Source organism: Bos indicus, chromosome 19 (assembly GCF_029378745.1).
Source record: "Bos indicus isolate NIAB-ARS_2022 breed Sahiwal x Tharparkar chromosome 19, NIAB-ARS_B.indTharparkar_mat_pri_1.0, whole genome shotgun sequence".
NCBI classification, from domain to species: domain Eukaryota; kingdom Metazoa; phylum Chordata; class Mammalia; order Artiodactyla; family Bovidae; genus Bos; species Bos indicus.
In genome coordinates, this window is record NC_091778.1 from 44,132,356 (window position 1) to 44,147,638 (window position 15,283).

At 50.5% G+C, this 15,283-nt stretch overlaps 1 non-coding gene and 1 pseudogene across 1 annotated transcript; one reads left to right on the top strand and one right to left on the bottom strand.

Annotated features, from left to right (window-relative positions):
• The first annotated feature begins 33 nt into the window (after positions 1-33).
• The window catches only part of LOC109573614 (primary amine oxidase, lung isozyme-like), a 28,118-nt pseudogene continuing 12,868 nt past the window's right edge, over positions 34-15,283 (top strand).
• On the bottom strand, positions 12,779-12,885 carry LOC139177917 (U6 spliceosomal RNA). Its single transcript, XR_011562376.1, has one exon. It is a non-coding gene; the product is annotated as a U6 spliceosomal RNA (small nuclear RNA).

Below are 15,283 nucleotides of genomic sequence, written 5' to 3' on the forward strand. Positions count from 1 at the left end.
CCTACCAGGTTCCTCTATGGATGGACTTATCCAGGTAGGAATACTGGAGTGTGTTGCCTTTTCTTTCTCCAGGGAATCTTCCTGACCTAGGGATAGAACCTGGGTCTCCTGCATTGCACATAGGTGTGGCCTCTGGTGACCCCTCTGTCTCTTCTTGCCTGTATATTTCCAGGAAAAAATGTTAAATGTCAAGAAATCTCTTTTGCTGTCTCTTGCTCACTTTCTCTGTCTGCCTCACTTCGAAGAGCGGGAATGAGAGGCAATGGGGAGGGGTGACTTCCACCTGCTGGAAGCCCAGGCAGGGCTGGGCAGTGAGGGACAGGAAACAGAATTCACATGCTGCTCAGCTTCTAATCTGAGGGAGATCATATCCAGGGAGCACAGAAGCTTCTGCTCCCTTCTATCCTGCTCCAAGCCCAGGTTCTCTTCTGAGTCAACAGTGGATGGAGGTGATCTGACCAGAAGCAAGCTTCCTAAGAACAGGGAGAAAGCCCTCAGTCAGGAGAGAGGGCCAGTGCTGGGTGGGTGAATTTATAACATGACCTGAAGTGAAAGTCAGAGTGACAGAGGAGAGAGACTGAGGGAATGAGGGTCTAAAGACTGAGACGGAGGAGAAAAATGGGTGCTGTAGCCTCTGTGGTTCTGATACTGCCTTGATGCCTCTTCTTTCTCTGACCTGAGTCATTGAACTTCTCCATGACACTCTTATGTGTAGTCTCCACCTCCTCTTGGCTCCTTTTTCTGATCAGTTGCACAATAGTCAGTGCTGGAGGCAAGAGGAAGAAAGAAATGCGGTGTCTACCCCTTCCCCAGCCTGGTTGAATAAGTTGCAAGTCATTGCCTTGAGTCCCATGTCCAGACCAAGGCTGTGAGTGTTTGCAAGTGGAGTGTGCCTGTGAGTGTGTGTGGATGCCCGCTTACAGCTTTTTTTTTTAAGTGTTGTTGTTGTTATTGTTGTTTTCTAATATTTTTCTTTCTTCCTTTCTTCGGCTGTGCTAGGTCTTAGTTGTGGCATGAAGGACCTTCAATCTTAGCTGCAGCATGTGGGATCTAGTTCCCCAACCAGGGATCCAACCAAGGCCCCTGCACTGGGAACAGGGGAATGTTACCCACTGGACTGTCTGAGAAGTCCCAGAGCACTGCTATATTTAGGAACACTTACCACCTGGCAGGTTCAGTTACTGAATAAGGTAAAATCCCAGCCAAAAATCAGTAGTAGTTTGTGTGGTGATGAGATACTAATAATTGTGTAGAAGATCCTTGTATACTTTATACAATGCTTGGTGGGTTTAGGAAAAGGGGATACCCTTAACCAAATAAAAAAGGTGTATGAGGTCCTGCTGACAGCTTCTCTGATGAGACTTATCAGTGAGAATCGGCTACCCTTTCCAGTATTCTTGCCTGGAGAATCCCAAGGACAGAGGAGCTTGGCAGACTACAGTCCATAGGGTCGAGAAGAGTCAGACACGACTGAATCAACATAGCACAGCACATATCAGTGAGAATGGGCTCATTAATTCTACAGCCTGTTTATTTGTTTTAAGGGGAAACCCACCCCTCCAGCTGCTCCCAAAAATGTTCTTTCTCATTTATCCAACCCTCTCCCTGAACTTTATATCTCTCCTTCTTGACTGGCTCTTGACTCACACCTCATTAAGTCTCTGCCAGGACCCTGACTCTCCAGGACAAGGTCTTCCCTCAGCTTGTGCTTCTCGGATGCCTTCTTTCAAGGACAGCTCTCCTTTTCCCACCTCCAGCTTCCCTTTCCCACCCAGTCCCTCCTTATCCCGCTCTTCCAAGTGCTGATGCAGAATCGAATCACAGTCCCTTCCAGCCATCACTTTCTGGACTTCTGGGAGGCATTGGTCCTCTCTGATTAGTCCCCACTGAAAACTCGCCTGTCATGACCTCCTCCCATTCTGACCCCTCCGAGGGCTTGCTGGCTGCTTCTCAGCCTCTTATGCCGGCTCCTTTGCCTTTACCATGCCCACCAACCTGCTCAGCCCCACACATGGGCATCTTCTGGACTCTGGCCCTGCTCTCCTCTCTCCCCTCTGCAGAGTCCTCTCTGGGTGATCTCAGGCTTCCTATCTCTGTGCATTAGTCGCTCAGTTGTGTCAACTCTTGGCCACCCCATCGACTGTAGCCCGCCAGACTCCTCTATCCATGGAATTCTCCAGGCAAGAATACTGGAGTGGGTGGTCATTTCTTTCTCTGGAGAATCTTCCCAACCCAGGGATCAAACCTAGGTCTCCCATATCGCAGGCAGGTTCTTTATCATCTGAGCCAGTGACTACCTTTTATTGTTTGACACAAATCTCTATTTCTAGCCTAGAGGCTGTCCTCTGGCCCTTGAAACCTATAGACCCAATGGCCTTTTTTCTGGGCATCTATGATCAGGCTTCCCACAGGAACCTCACCTCAAGCTTGTTGGAATCCTCCTTCAACTTGCTGCTCTTCTTGTAGGTCCTTCTTCTGGAGAAGGCCCCTCACCCTCCCAAGTCACCCAATGGAGACCTGGTATCCTTGTGTCACCAAAGAGTCTGTATCCTTTCTCACACACCCACCCAATCAGACACCATGTCCTGCCAACACCCCCGGCCACATTGCTCAGATTCCTCACTTCTTCTCTGTCCTGGAGGTCACTGGCCTCATCTGACCCTTTGCCTCCTGTCGCTGTCCTCACTTCTGTCTTTGACACACTCGGTGCTCTCTCAGCATTGAAGCTGGAGCTGTACCCCTGGGGTGCAGATCAGAGTACAGTGACCAGGGCATCCAGAGCGGTTCCACTGGCCTCATGGGGACTCAGGGACAGCAGGCAGGCTCAGGCAGCACGTTCTGGGGCCCAGCCTGGGGACTGGGGATGGCACCTGGCTCCCAGGGATAGAGTCACCTTCAGCACATTCACATAGGCTGCGAGCAAGTTTGTCCAAAGGGAAATAAAACTTACTGGAAGAAGCAGGATGTGTAGCTCCTTTCCTCTGAGTAACTGTCCAACAGAAACACCTTCAAACAGTTGTTTATGGTGTGTGATATGATGATTGTGAAGCCTGGTTGACACGAATTCAGAGGAAGCAATGTGACAGCAAGACGCTTCTAGAGAAGGTGGGCAGAGGGGCACCTTCTGCTATATCAGTTCCTCTTCAAGGTCAGGCCAAAGCTCTCCCTCCCACTCCCTGATCATCACTGCCTCTCCTCTTGGAAGGAAATCATGACCAACCTAGATAGCATATTAAAAAGCAGAGACATTACTTTGCCAACAAAGGTCCATCTAGTCAAGGCTATGGTTTTTCCAGTAGTCATGTATGGATATGAGAGTTGGACTGTGAAGAAGGCTGAGCGCTGAAGAATTGATGCTTTTGAACCGTGGTGTTGGAGAAGACACTTGAGAGTCCCTTGGACTGCAAGGAGATCCAACCAGGCCATTCTAAAGGAGATCAGTCCTGGGTGTTCTTTGGAAGGACTGATACTAAAGCTGAAACTCCAATACTTTGGCCACCTCATGCAAAGAGTTGACTCATTGGAAAAGACTCTGATGCTGGGAGGGATTGGGGGCAGGAGGAGAAGAGGACAACAGAGGATGAGATGGCTGGATGTTATCACCGACTCGATGGACATGAGTTTGGGTGAACTCTGGGAGCTGGTGATGGACAGGGAGGCCTGGCGTGCTGCAATTAATGGGGTTGCAAAGAGTCGGACACGACTGAGCGACTGAACTGAACTGAACTGAGGAGACCTGGGGATCCCCACCAGGGTGGACATTCTTGATCTGTGATTGGTAACACTGGTCAGGACAAAAAGTGTTCCTCTTGACAATGTGTTCTAAGCTGGGAGGAAACACCATCATTTATCAAAGGATCCAGAATGAAGTTCCTGGGCTGGAAAGGCTTGCCATGGGGCCAGGGCCGGGTTTGACCTCAGATTCTGTCCACCCCTTTATTACAAAGTCTACATGAACCATTTCAAACTGAGACAGGCTAGGGCCAGAGACCCTGTACTGGAGTGCTTACACTTGGCACCTGGACAGATATCTCCTTGAGCAACAGAATACAACCTGTAAGAGACTAAAAATATCTGCAAGCACTGGGCAGTCCGGGCAGTTATGAACAATGAGACACAAAAACACAGGAATGTATTGCTGCTTCTGAGGTGAAAGGAGAAGAGCAGGGTTGGGCGTGACCCCTGCACACAGCACCACCAAAGGGGTGGGCAGACCACCGAAGCCAGCCCTCAGTCCGCTCCACGGATCTGCCCCCACTCTTACTCCACTGAAGGAACCAGGCCACAGAGGGCAAGCAGGGAACCTGTGTTTTGTTCTTGCTCCTTCCTGCTGCAGCTCGAGTACCAGTTAACTCTCATTTGATTTACTGCACCGGCCTCTTTATCAATTCAATTGATGTAAGAGTCTGAGGCCCCAGGTTGGTCACAAAATGACCCGTGTGTGGAATTTCCATATCAAAATAGAGCTGGTTGCAGAAGCAGCTGGTATCTGGAGAACCTGACCTTTCTCAGGTTGATTTCCCTGGTTTCACATGTGCCCAGACTTCTGTCTTTCTGCCATGCCTACTTTGCTTAAGACCCACACACTGCACAAGCCCTCCTGACCTGATCTCTTCTGCTGTCCCACCAATTCCTGTCTCCACCTCACACCCAATGCGCTGACCTTGGCCATTTCCTGCCCATGCCAAGTGCTTCAAGTACTGATTCTTCAGTTTCTTTGCACCTTCTGATCCTTTTGGCTGGGATGTACTGTCTATTCTCCTCCAGAAAACATACTCTGTTTGCAATGTCATCTAAGGTGACTTCTGGGGAAAGCGGTGTTGAACATGTCCAGTTTGGAAAGGACTTTCCCCCAGTTCACTAGGGAAGCATGTCACGTGTCTGGAACCTCAGTCTCTCCTGGTTCCCACAGGACTTGGCTGTACAGAAGATGGTGTCTCCCCTGCATCACCTGCCCGACAATGGAGATGACTTTGTTCTCTGCCTCTGCAGCATTCTGGAAAAGGGTTTCCTGGGGATGAAGGTTGCGGACAGCTAGGTTAAATTCACAGCCAGGGTATTATGCACCCTGACATCTGATGTGGTCCTTCAGTTCTGCTCAAGGGGTGGGGGTCTCTGTAAGCTGCAACTTCCCACCTCCTCCAGCTTCTGAATGGATTCACTCCCCTCAGACTCTCCTCTAGTGACTCCGGGAGCTCAGGACCTCCAAGATGTTGACCTGGCTCTGCTCTTCAGCCCCCTAGCTCCCTACAGGTGATTGGTGTTCTCAGTATGACTCTCCAGGCTCCTATGTGTGCCATTAGGGTTCTGGTTGCTGCATGGGAGCCCTCATCAGAGGGTTTCATGGACTAGAGGAAGGAAGATGGAATCTGGCTGGCTGGATGAACACAGGGGAGTTTTGCTTGCAGCCAAGTAGCAAGGAGCAAGGTTCCATCAAGAGAGTGGAAAAAGAGCTCCGAGACACATCACTTCTACCGCTTCCTCCCTCCAGCTGTGTCTCCCACACCCATCCCTCCCCCATTTTGTTCCCCAACAGTGAAGCTGAGTGTTTGATTTGAAACAGGAGGACAGAGGCTGACATGGGCCACTTAAAATTCAGGTTATAACCTCAGCTGCATCTTCTGAGCCTGGCCTGATCACTGCCCCGCCCCAACCTCCAACCACTGCCACTCCTCTTTCCTCGGCTGTTTGTCCTTAGTGTACATATAACGCGTAGACCCGAGCACAAGTCAAAGACAGGAACCTACAGACACTGAAGGAGGCACTGTGCACCCAGTCCTGTCGGTCTGTCCATCATGCATGCTGCACTCCAAATCACGAGCCTGAAGACAGCCAGAGCTTTAGCGATGTTCATCTTCATTTTTCTGTCCTTGTGGACTCTTCTGGTGATGGGCAGGGAGGAAGGTGGTGTTGGGAGTGAGGAGGGCATTGGGAAGCAATGTCATCCCAGCCTGCCTCCCCGCTGCCCCTCCAAATCCCCCAGTGTCCAGCCCTGGACACACCCCGAACAAAGCCAGCTGTTTGCAGACCTGAGCCAAGAAGAGCTGACGACTGTTATGAGCTTCCTGACCCAGAAGCTGGGGCCAGGCCTGGTGGGTGCACGCCAGGCCCGACCCTCAGACAACTGTGTCTTCTTGGTAGAGCTGCAGCTGCCCCCCAAGGCTGCAGCCCTGGCCCACCTGGACAGGGGGAGCCCCCCACCTGCCCGGGAGGCACTGGCCATCGTCTTCTTTGGCGGACAACCCCAGCCCAATGTGACTGAGCTGGTGGTGGGGCCTCTGCCCCAGCTCTCCTACATGCGGGATGTGACCATGGAGCGTCATGGGGGCCCCCTGCCCTATTACCGACGTCCCTTTCTTATCCGAGAATCCCTGGACATAGACTGGTTGATCTTCGACAGAGAGCTGCCCCAGGCTGCTGGTGTCCTGCACCACTGCTGCTCCTACAACCAAGGAGGAAGGAACCTGGTCATCTTGACCGCAGCTCCCCGTGGTATCCAGTCAGGGGACAGGGCCACGTGGTTTGCCCTGTACTATAACATTTCAGGATCTGGGATCTTTCTGCACCCTGTGGGGTTGGAGCTGCTGGTAGATCACAAGGCTCTGGACCCTGCCCAGTGGACCATCCAGAAGGTGTTCTTTCAAGGTTGCTACTATAAGAGTCTGGCCCAGCTGGAGGAGCAGTTTGAGGCTGGCCAGGTGAATGTGGTGGTGATCCCAGACGATGGCACAGGTGGGTCCTGGTCCCTGAAGTCCCAGGTGCCTCCAGGTCCAGCTCCCCTTCTACAGTTCCATCCTCAGGGTGCCTGCTTCAGAGTCCAGGGCAGTCAGGTGACCTCCTCATTGTGGACTTTCTCCTTTGGCCATGGAGCTTTCAGTGGTCCTAGGATCTCTTACATTCAATTCCAGGGAGAATGGCTGGCTTATGAGATCAGCCTTCAAGAGATCCTGGTTGTCTATGGTGGGAATACCCCATTCGCAATAATGAACCGATACATGGATCGAGGCTTTGGTATGGGCAAGTTTGCCACGCCCCTGACCCGTGGCGTCGACTGCCCCTATCTGGCCACCTATGTGGACTGGCACTTTCTTCTGGAGTCCCAAGCCCCCAGGACCCTACACGATGCCTTTTGTGTGTTTGAGCAGAACAAGGGCCTGCTTCTGAGGCGACACCACTCAGATGTGTTTTCTCACTATTTTGGGGGTCTTGTGGAGACAGTGCTGGTCTTCAGATCTGTGTTGACCTTGTTCAACTATGACTATGTTTTAGATGTGATCTTTCACCCCAGTGGGGCCATTCAAGTCAAATTCCATGCCACGGGCTTCATTAGCTCAGTGTTCCACTTTGGTGCTGCCAGAAGATATGGAAACCAGGTTTGGGAGAACACACTGGGCATCGTCCACACCCACAGTGCCCACTACAAGGTGGATTTGGATGTGGGAGGTAAGACACCCTGGGGGAGGCAAGGATTGCAGTAGAGGGGCCTGAAAGATTGGGGACGTCTTCGGGTGAGAGGTGAGAAGCAAGGGACACACTCAGTCTGGCCTTGTCTTTGGCTCCTACTCTGAAGCCAGGAGCAGGCGGACTCCAGGGGGGCAGGGCAGCTGCCTGACCAGCTCTCGCTCCTCCCTTCTCCTCTGAGAGGGGAAACCTGAGATCCATGGGCTCGGCTCCCTTCCATGATGATCAGGAAGCAGGACAGGGACGGTGACCATGGACCCCTGACCAGAGCATTTCTAGGTACCAGCTGGCCGTGACCCAGAGGAAGGAGACAGAGCCCAGCAGCTCCAGCGTCTTCAATCAGAATGACACCTGGACTCCCACCGTGGACTTTACTGACTTCATTAACAATGAGACCATTGCTGGAAAGGTCAGCTGACTGTGGGAGATGAGGGAGTTGTGGGGGACACAGAGATCAGCCCCACCTTCCCTTGAGGTGGGGGCCTGAAAGCCCGTGATCACCTGAAGGGCTGAGCTGACTCGTGCTTCTGTGCTTTTGTGGATCTGCTCCTTACCTGTGGAGGGAAACTTCCTAAGCTGGGAGTTCATCTGCAGACCCTGGCTGAGGCTCCAGCCTTTCCTCATGAGGCAGCAGCAGTTTCTGTCTCAGCTCTGTGGACTGAGTCCTTTAAGGGCCCCAGGATTCAGAAGGGCTGGAATGATCAGGGAAGACCACATCTCTTATATCTAAAACTTCTCTGCTTCTGTCTTCACCACTACAGGATTAATTTATTTTTATTTTTTTTAATTTATTTTATTTTAGATTTTTAGTATTTTTTAATTTATTTTAATTGGAGGCTAATTACAATATTGTAGTGGTTTTGCCATACATTGACATGGATCAGCCATGGGTGTACATGTGTTTCCCATCCTGAACCCCCCTACCAGCTCCCTCCCCAGCCCATCCCTCTGGGTCATCCCAGTGCACCAGCCCTGAGCACCCTCTCTCCTGCATTGAACCTGGACTGGCAACCTGTTTCACATATGATAATATACATGTTTCAGTGCTGTTCTCTCAAATCATCCCACCTTCGCCTTCTCCCACAGAGTCCAAAAGACTGTTCTATACATCTGTGTCCCTTTTGCTGTCTCGCATACAGGGTCATCATTACCATCTTTCTAAATTCCATATATATTTGTTAGTACACTGTATTGGTGTTTTTCTTTCTGGCTTACTTCACTCTGTATAATAGGCTCCAGTTTCATCCACCTCATTAGAACTGATTCAAATGTATTCTTTTTAATAGCTGAGTAATATTCCATTGTGTATATGTACCACAACTTTCTTTTCCATTCATCTGCTGATGGACATCTAGGTTGCTTCTGTGTCCTGGCTATTTAAACAGTGCTGCGATGAACATTGGGGTACACGTGTCTCTTTTAATTCTGATTTCCTAGGTGTGTATGCCCAGTAGTGGGATTGCTGGGTCATATGGCAGTTCTATTTCTAGTTTTTTAAGGAATCTCCACACTGTTCTCCATAGTGGCTGTACTAGTTTGCATTCCCACCAACAGTGTAAGAGGGTTCCCTTTTCTCCACACCCTCTCCAGTATTTATTGTTAGTAGACTTTTGGATCGGAGAAGGCAATGGCACCCCACTCCAGTACTCTTGCCTGGAAAATCCCATGGATGGAGGAGCCTGGTAGGCTGCAGTCCATGGGGTCGCTAAGAGTTGGACGCGACTGAGCGACTTCCCTTTCACTTTTCACTTTCATGCATTGGAGAAGGAAATGGCAACCCACTCCAGTGTTCTTGCCTGGAGAATCCCAGGGACGGGGGAGCCTGGTAGGCTACCGTCTATAGGGTCACACAGAGTCAGACATGACTGAAGTGACTTAGCATAGCATAGCATAGCATAGACTTTTGGATAGCAGCTATTCTGATTGGTGTGAGATGGTATAAAGGATTAATTTCTAAATGTCAGCCTTTTCTGTCACCCACAACATGATCTTCCCTCCTCCATTCACCTCCTCTCAGTTACAGTTTGGGAACTATCGCAGAGTCAGGAGAGGTGTTGAAGTAGCCTGTGGGTGTCATCATTTCTCTTGGGATGGGTAGGCTGATGGCGATGTAATGGGAAATGTCAGAGATGGCAGTTGCAGGCTGGGATAGTGGAGGCTGGTGTTGCTCCTAATGTGAAGTTGATTTTTTATGCTGTGACTTCTGGGCTACTATGAAAACGTGTCTAAAACTTAAAACCCTCTTGAGTGATGGTGAGCTCCCAAAGTGAATCCTGTGGGAGGCAGAGGTGTCCTTAGCAGCGCCATGCCTTATGACCCTCTTTCTTCCCCTGCTAGGACCTGGTGGCCTGGGTGATAGCTGGTTTCCTGCACATCCCACATGCAGAGGACATTCCCAACACGGTGACAGTGGGGAACAGTGTGGGCTTCTTTCTGCGACCCTACAACTTCTTTGACGAGGACTCCTCCATCAATTCTGCTGACTCCATCTACTTCCGAGAAGACCAGGATGCTGGGTCCTGTGAGGTCAACTCCCTGGCTTGCCTGCCCCAGGTTGCTGCCTGTGCCCCTGACCTCCCTGCCTTCTCCCACGGGGGCTTCTCCTCCTAGGTGTTCCTTGGAATGGGGAATATGGCTGGGGCCCCAGGGCCAGGGAATGTGGGGGAGAAGAAGGGCTGGGAGCTGGGGAGTCTGTGCCCTCTTCTCCCTCTTCACCCTCCAGGGTCCTTTCTCTCCCTTGCCTTCCCTCCCTGCTGGGAGCATCCTGAGCCTGTGCTGCAAGAGACAGGGCCGTCTCAGCCCTGTGGACCCCAACCTGCTGGGTTCCTGTCACAGAGAGGAGAGGAATGGCCAGTGAGGAGCCTGGAATGATTATTAAACACTTCCAATCACTTCCTGGTTTTGATGTGTTTTGCTTTTTTATCCTTTTGTCTTTGGTTTTCTGTGCTCTCATAGCTTTTTAGGCCATTCCAGGTCTCTCCTGAGACTCCCCAGTCCTCACAATGGAGAGGAGGATGCGGGCTTTCTAAGGGGATGGCCGCCGAGAGGATTTCTGCCAGGACTGTGAATCCAGGAGTCCAGTTGGAAGGGGCTCTTTGGCCCTTGTTTCCTCTCATCCTGGTCCTCCTTCTTCTCTTCCTTCTTGCCTTGCCTTCTCCTGTTCTTACCTGTTCTTCTATCTTGGTATTTACCTCCTGGCCCTCAGCGGATGTTCCTCAGCTCTCATTTTTCAACTCTGGTCTCCTCTCCTGACTCTAGGCCTGTGGAAGTCTGAAAATGCAAGGGACATCTAGCTGAGAGGACACTCCCCATCTGTGTCCAGTGTCTGGAGGCTGCCCCTTCCCCAGTCCTGGGGCAATGTGTTTGTATGCCCTGTCTTGCATCCTCTTGCAGGAGTGGTCATGGAGACAGCAGCAGCTCTAGGGAGCACTTGAGGTGGCTTTGTGGGCGCAGCGGTAATGATGACTGGTCATTTGTGCCAGGTCTCTGTGTGACCTGTGGCCTCTGCACACTGCAGGAGCCAGTGGGGGAGGTTGGGTGGGCACCTAGGGAGCGAGGCAAGAAGACCTGCCATGGGGCCAGGGGTTGTCCAATCACGTGTGATCATGCAAAGGAGCCAGGGTGTCTGGGGGTGGAGCCTCCCCCACAGGCTGTCCCTCTGGAGATGTGGATGGAATAGGTCTGGATCCAGGGTGTCTCTACAAATATCCAGAGATTGGAAATAGTAGAACCGTCTTTCCTAGAAGATTCATTAACTAAATTCGAATACAGTTTTACAAAGCAATATTACATAGCTATAAAACCAATCATATTTCTTTCTAGAAATCAATCTTCTAAAGAGCAAGGCAAGATACAGAAGTGTGTATAGGGCACCACCTTTTGTGTTTTAAAGGAAAGATCATATAAATACATATTTTCATATCTTATAGATGCATATTCAGAAGACATGGGTGACAAGGGTTGCCTCTGGAGGGCATCCAGGTGGAAGGGACTCAGGAGGGGGACTTAGTATAAACCCTTTTAAAAGCTTTGAACCATATGACTGTATTATCTATTCATTTATTATTATTCAAATAATAAAAGGTCCCATACAAGACCTGACCAAAATCACTGCAGAGGGTGACTGCAGCCATGAAATTAAAAGATGCTTACTCCTTGGAAAGTTATGACCAACCTAGATAGCATATTCAAAAGCAGACACATTACTTTGCCAACAAAGGTTCGTCTAGTCAAGGCTATGGTTTTTCCTGTGGTCATGTATGGATGTGAGAGTTGGACTGTGAAGAAGGCTGAGTGCTGAAGAATTGATGCTTTTGAATTGTGGTGTTGGAGAAGACTCTTGAGAGTCCCTTTGACTGCAAGGAGATCCAACAAGTCCATTCTAAAGGAGATCAGCCCTGGGACTTCTTTGGAAGGAATGATGCTAAAGCTGAAACTCCAGTACTTTGGCCACCTCATGCAAAGAGTTGACTCATTGGAAAAGACTCTGATGCTGGGAGGGATTGGGGGCAGGAGGAGAAGGGGACGACAGAGGATGAGATGGTTGGATGGCATCACTGACTCGATGGACGTGAGTCTGAGTGAACTCCGGGAGTTAGTGATGGACAGGGGGGCCTGGCGTGCTGCGATTTGTGGGGTCGCAAAGAGTCAGACACGACTGAGCAACTGATCTGATCTGATCATCCTTTAAACTATTATAAGTTGTCTTTTCGGATAGGGTACAATGGGAGAGGATAAACTGTGTTGAGAGATGAGCCCAGGGACTCAATTTTCTCAAATATTTGAGACTCAGAGAAATAGGTGTGGTCTCAGGTGACCCCATGCTCTGGCTTTTCCAGTAGTCATGTATGGATGTGAGAGATGGACTATAAAGAAAGCTGAGCACCGAAGAATTAATGCTTTTGAACTGTGGTGTTGGAGAAGACTCTTGAGAGTCCCTTGGACTGCAAGGAGAGCCAACCAGTCCATCCTAAAGGAGATCAGTCCTGGGTGTTCATTGGAAGGACTAATGTTGAAGCTGGAACTCCAATACTTTGGCCGCCTGATGTGAAGAGCTGACTCATTTGAAAAGACCCTGATGCTGGGAAAGATTGAGGGCAGGAGGAGAAGGGGATGACAGAGGATGAGATGGTTGGATGGCATCATCGACTCAATGGACATGGGTTTGGGTGAACTCCGGGAGCTGGTGATGGACAGAGAGGCCTGGCGTGCTGCGGCTTATGGGTTCGCAGAGTTGGACACGACTGAGTGACTGAACTGAACTGACTGACTGACTGACTGATGACCTCTTTGCCTCTTCTTTTTTTTTTTTTTTTTTTTAAATATGGAACACTTCACGAATTTGCGTGTCATCCTTGCGCAGGGGCCATGCTAATCTTCTCTGTATCGTTCCAATTTTAGTATATGTGCTGCCGAAGCGAGCACTGCCTCTTCTCGTCTGTACGTCTCCAAGGGAAATGTTAAACCTCAGTCAGTCTCTCTTTGACTGTCTATGGCTCACTCTTCCTGTCTGTTTCTCTTCAAGGAGGGGGAATGAGAAGCAATGGGGAGGGGTGGCTTCCACCTGCTGGAAGCCCATGCAGGGCTGGGAGGTGAAGGACAGGAAACAGATTTTAGATGCTGCTCAGTTTCTGACCTGAGGGAGTCACATCCAGGGAGCTCACACACACAGAAGCTTCTGCTCCTTTCTGCATTGCTCCAAACCCGGGTTCCCTGCTGGGTCAACAGTAGATGGAGATGAATCAGTGAGCTGGAGAGAAGCTAGGTTTCAAAGAACAGGGAGAAAGACCTCAGTCAGGAGAGAGTGTGGCGGGTGGATGAATTTATAACACGACCCAAGGTGGAGGCCAGAGTGGCAGAGGACAGCGACTGAGGAGAAGGAGAGGTTAAAGACTGAGACAGAGGAGAAAAATGAGTGTTGGGGTCGCCGTGGTTCTGATACTGACTTAATGCCTTTTCTCTCTCTGACCTGAGTCATTGAACTTCTCCATAAGATTTTTATGCTGTTGTTTCTACCTCCTCCTGCCTTCTTTTTATGGTCAGTTGCATGACAGCCAGTGCTGGAGGCAAAGGAATAAAGGAATTTTTTCTTTTGGAATAAAGGAATGTGGTGTCAACCCCTCCCCTACCCGGGCAGAATAACTTGCAAGTCATTGCCTTGAAACCATGTCCAGACCAAGGCAGTGAGTGTTTACAAGTGGTGAGTGTGCGTGTGAGTGTGTCCGGATGGTCGCTCACAGCTTTGATGTGGAACAGGGACTGTGGTTGTGTCTCTCTACAGCTGGTCTAGGGATGACACCCCTGTCCCAGGCCTCAGTGGACATGTAGACCGTGAGCTTTCCAGCCCACTCAGGTCGGAGGCCTGCAAGGTGGACCTCCAGCTGGCCACCCCACCCACGCTCTCATCAAGACCTGAAGCTGGCTGGATTGTTGGCCTCAGACTCAGTGTCAAGACAAAGAAGGGAAGAGTAACGCAGGATGTCAGGTTCTGAAAGAATTCCTGTCCACAAGGGCACAAATTTTGGACTTGGGCCCATTGCCCTTGAGGAACTGAACTAGGGGACACCCAAGATGTCCTTACAGGAGGGCGATAACTGGGACTCCAGGAATGGAGACACAGGCAAACTGAGCAGCAGAAGCCTCGCCCTCCTGCCTTGGCTCTCCTCCTGCAGCCCCAAGGCAGGGCTCCCTCTGCGAGTGCAGGATAGGATTCCCACACGCGTTCGACAAAGACTTCCCCAGTGCCTCCTGTGTGCCAGGCACCTTGGGAGGCACCAGGGTACATTATGGAGTAAGACACAAGGTCGCCCCCAGGGGTGACAGTTGCAAGTCAAGAATCAATTACATCAGGGACTTTTTCAGGGAGGTGGGAGGAGGAAAAAGCAGGGGCTCCTAACCTGGACTTAGGGACTGGAGAAGGCTTCCTGAGGCACGAGATGTCTAAGCTGATGGATAGAGCTGGCCATAGGAGAAGGAAGTGAGTAGTGACAAGTTTCCAGGAAGCGAGAACAACATGTTCAAAGGCCAGGAAGTGACAAGGTAACACCATCCAAGTCCCCAGGTTCACTGACGGGTGTGTGGGCTGAGAGCAGAGCCTGGAGGGACAAGCAGGGGCAGAGAAGGCAGGTGCTTGCAATCCATGGTTCCCCTAAGAGAAATGGGGAGCCATGGAAGGATTCTAAGCAAGGGCGTGCCAGGGTGAGAGTTTCCTTTGCCCCTCCTGCAGTGGGGGCCCAGCATGTGAACCACTGGACCACCAGGGAAGTCCCAGAGCATCACTGTATTTAATGAACACTTAACACTTGGGAAAGTCAGTTGCTGATTAAAGTAAAATTCTACCCAAAAATAGTTCCCTTGGTGCTTTGTGCACTGATGGGATAATTGCTTAGATGATCCTTGTAAACTTTATACAGAGCATGGTGGGATGGGAGAAAATTAAACCCCTAACAAAAAAAATAAAAGGTTTCTTGGCTCTCCCTGACAGTTTCTTTGACTGGATTTGACAGTGAAAAATGGGTTCATTACCTCTACAGACTCTTTACCTGTTTTAAGGGAAACCCACTGCTCCTGGCCCCCTCCAGAAGGTTCTCTCTCAGTTATCCACTCCTCTCTCTGAACTGTAAATATTTCCCTTTTAATTGGCTCTTAACTCATCTCACTTAAGTCGAATCCAGGACCCTGCCTCTCCTGGGGGGTGTCTTCCCTGGGTCTGTTCCTTCCAGGCGCCCTCCTCCAAGGAGAGCTCTCCCTTTCCAGAGTCAGCTTCCCCTCCCCCTGAGTCCCTCCTCATCCCATTCCCCTCCCTCTGCTGATGCAGAAGCCA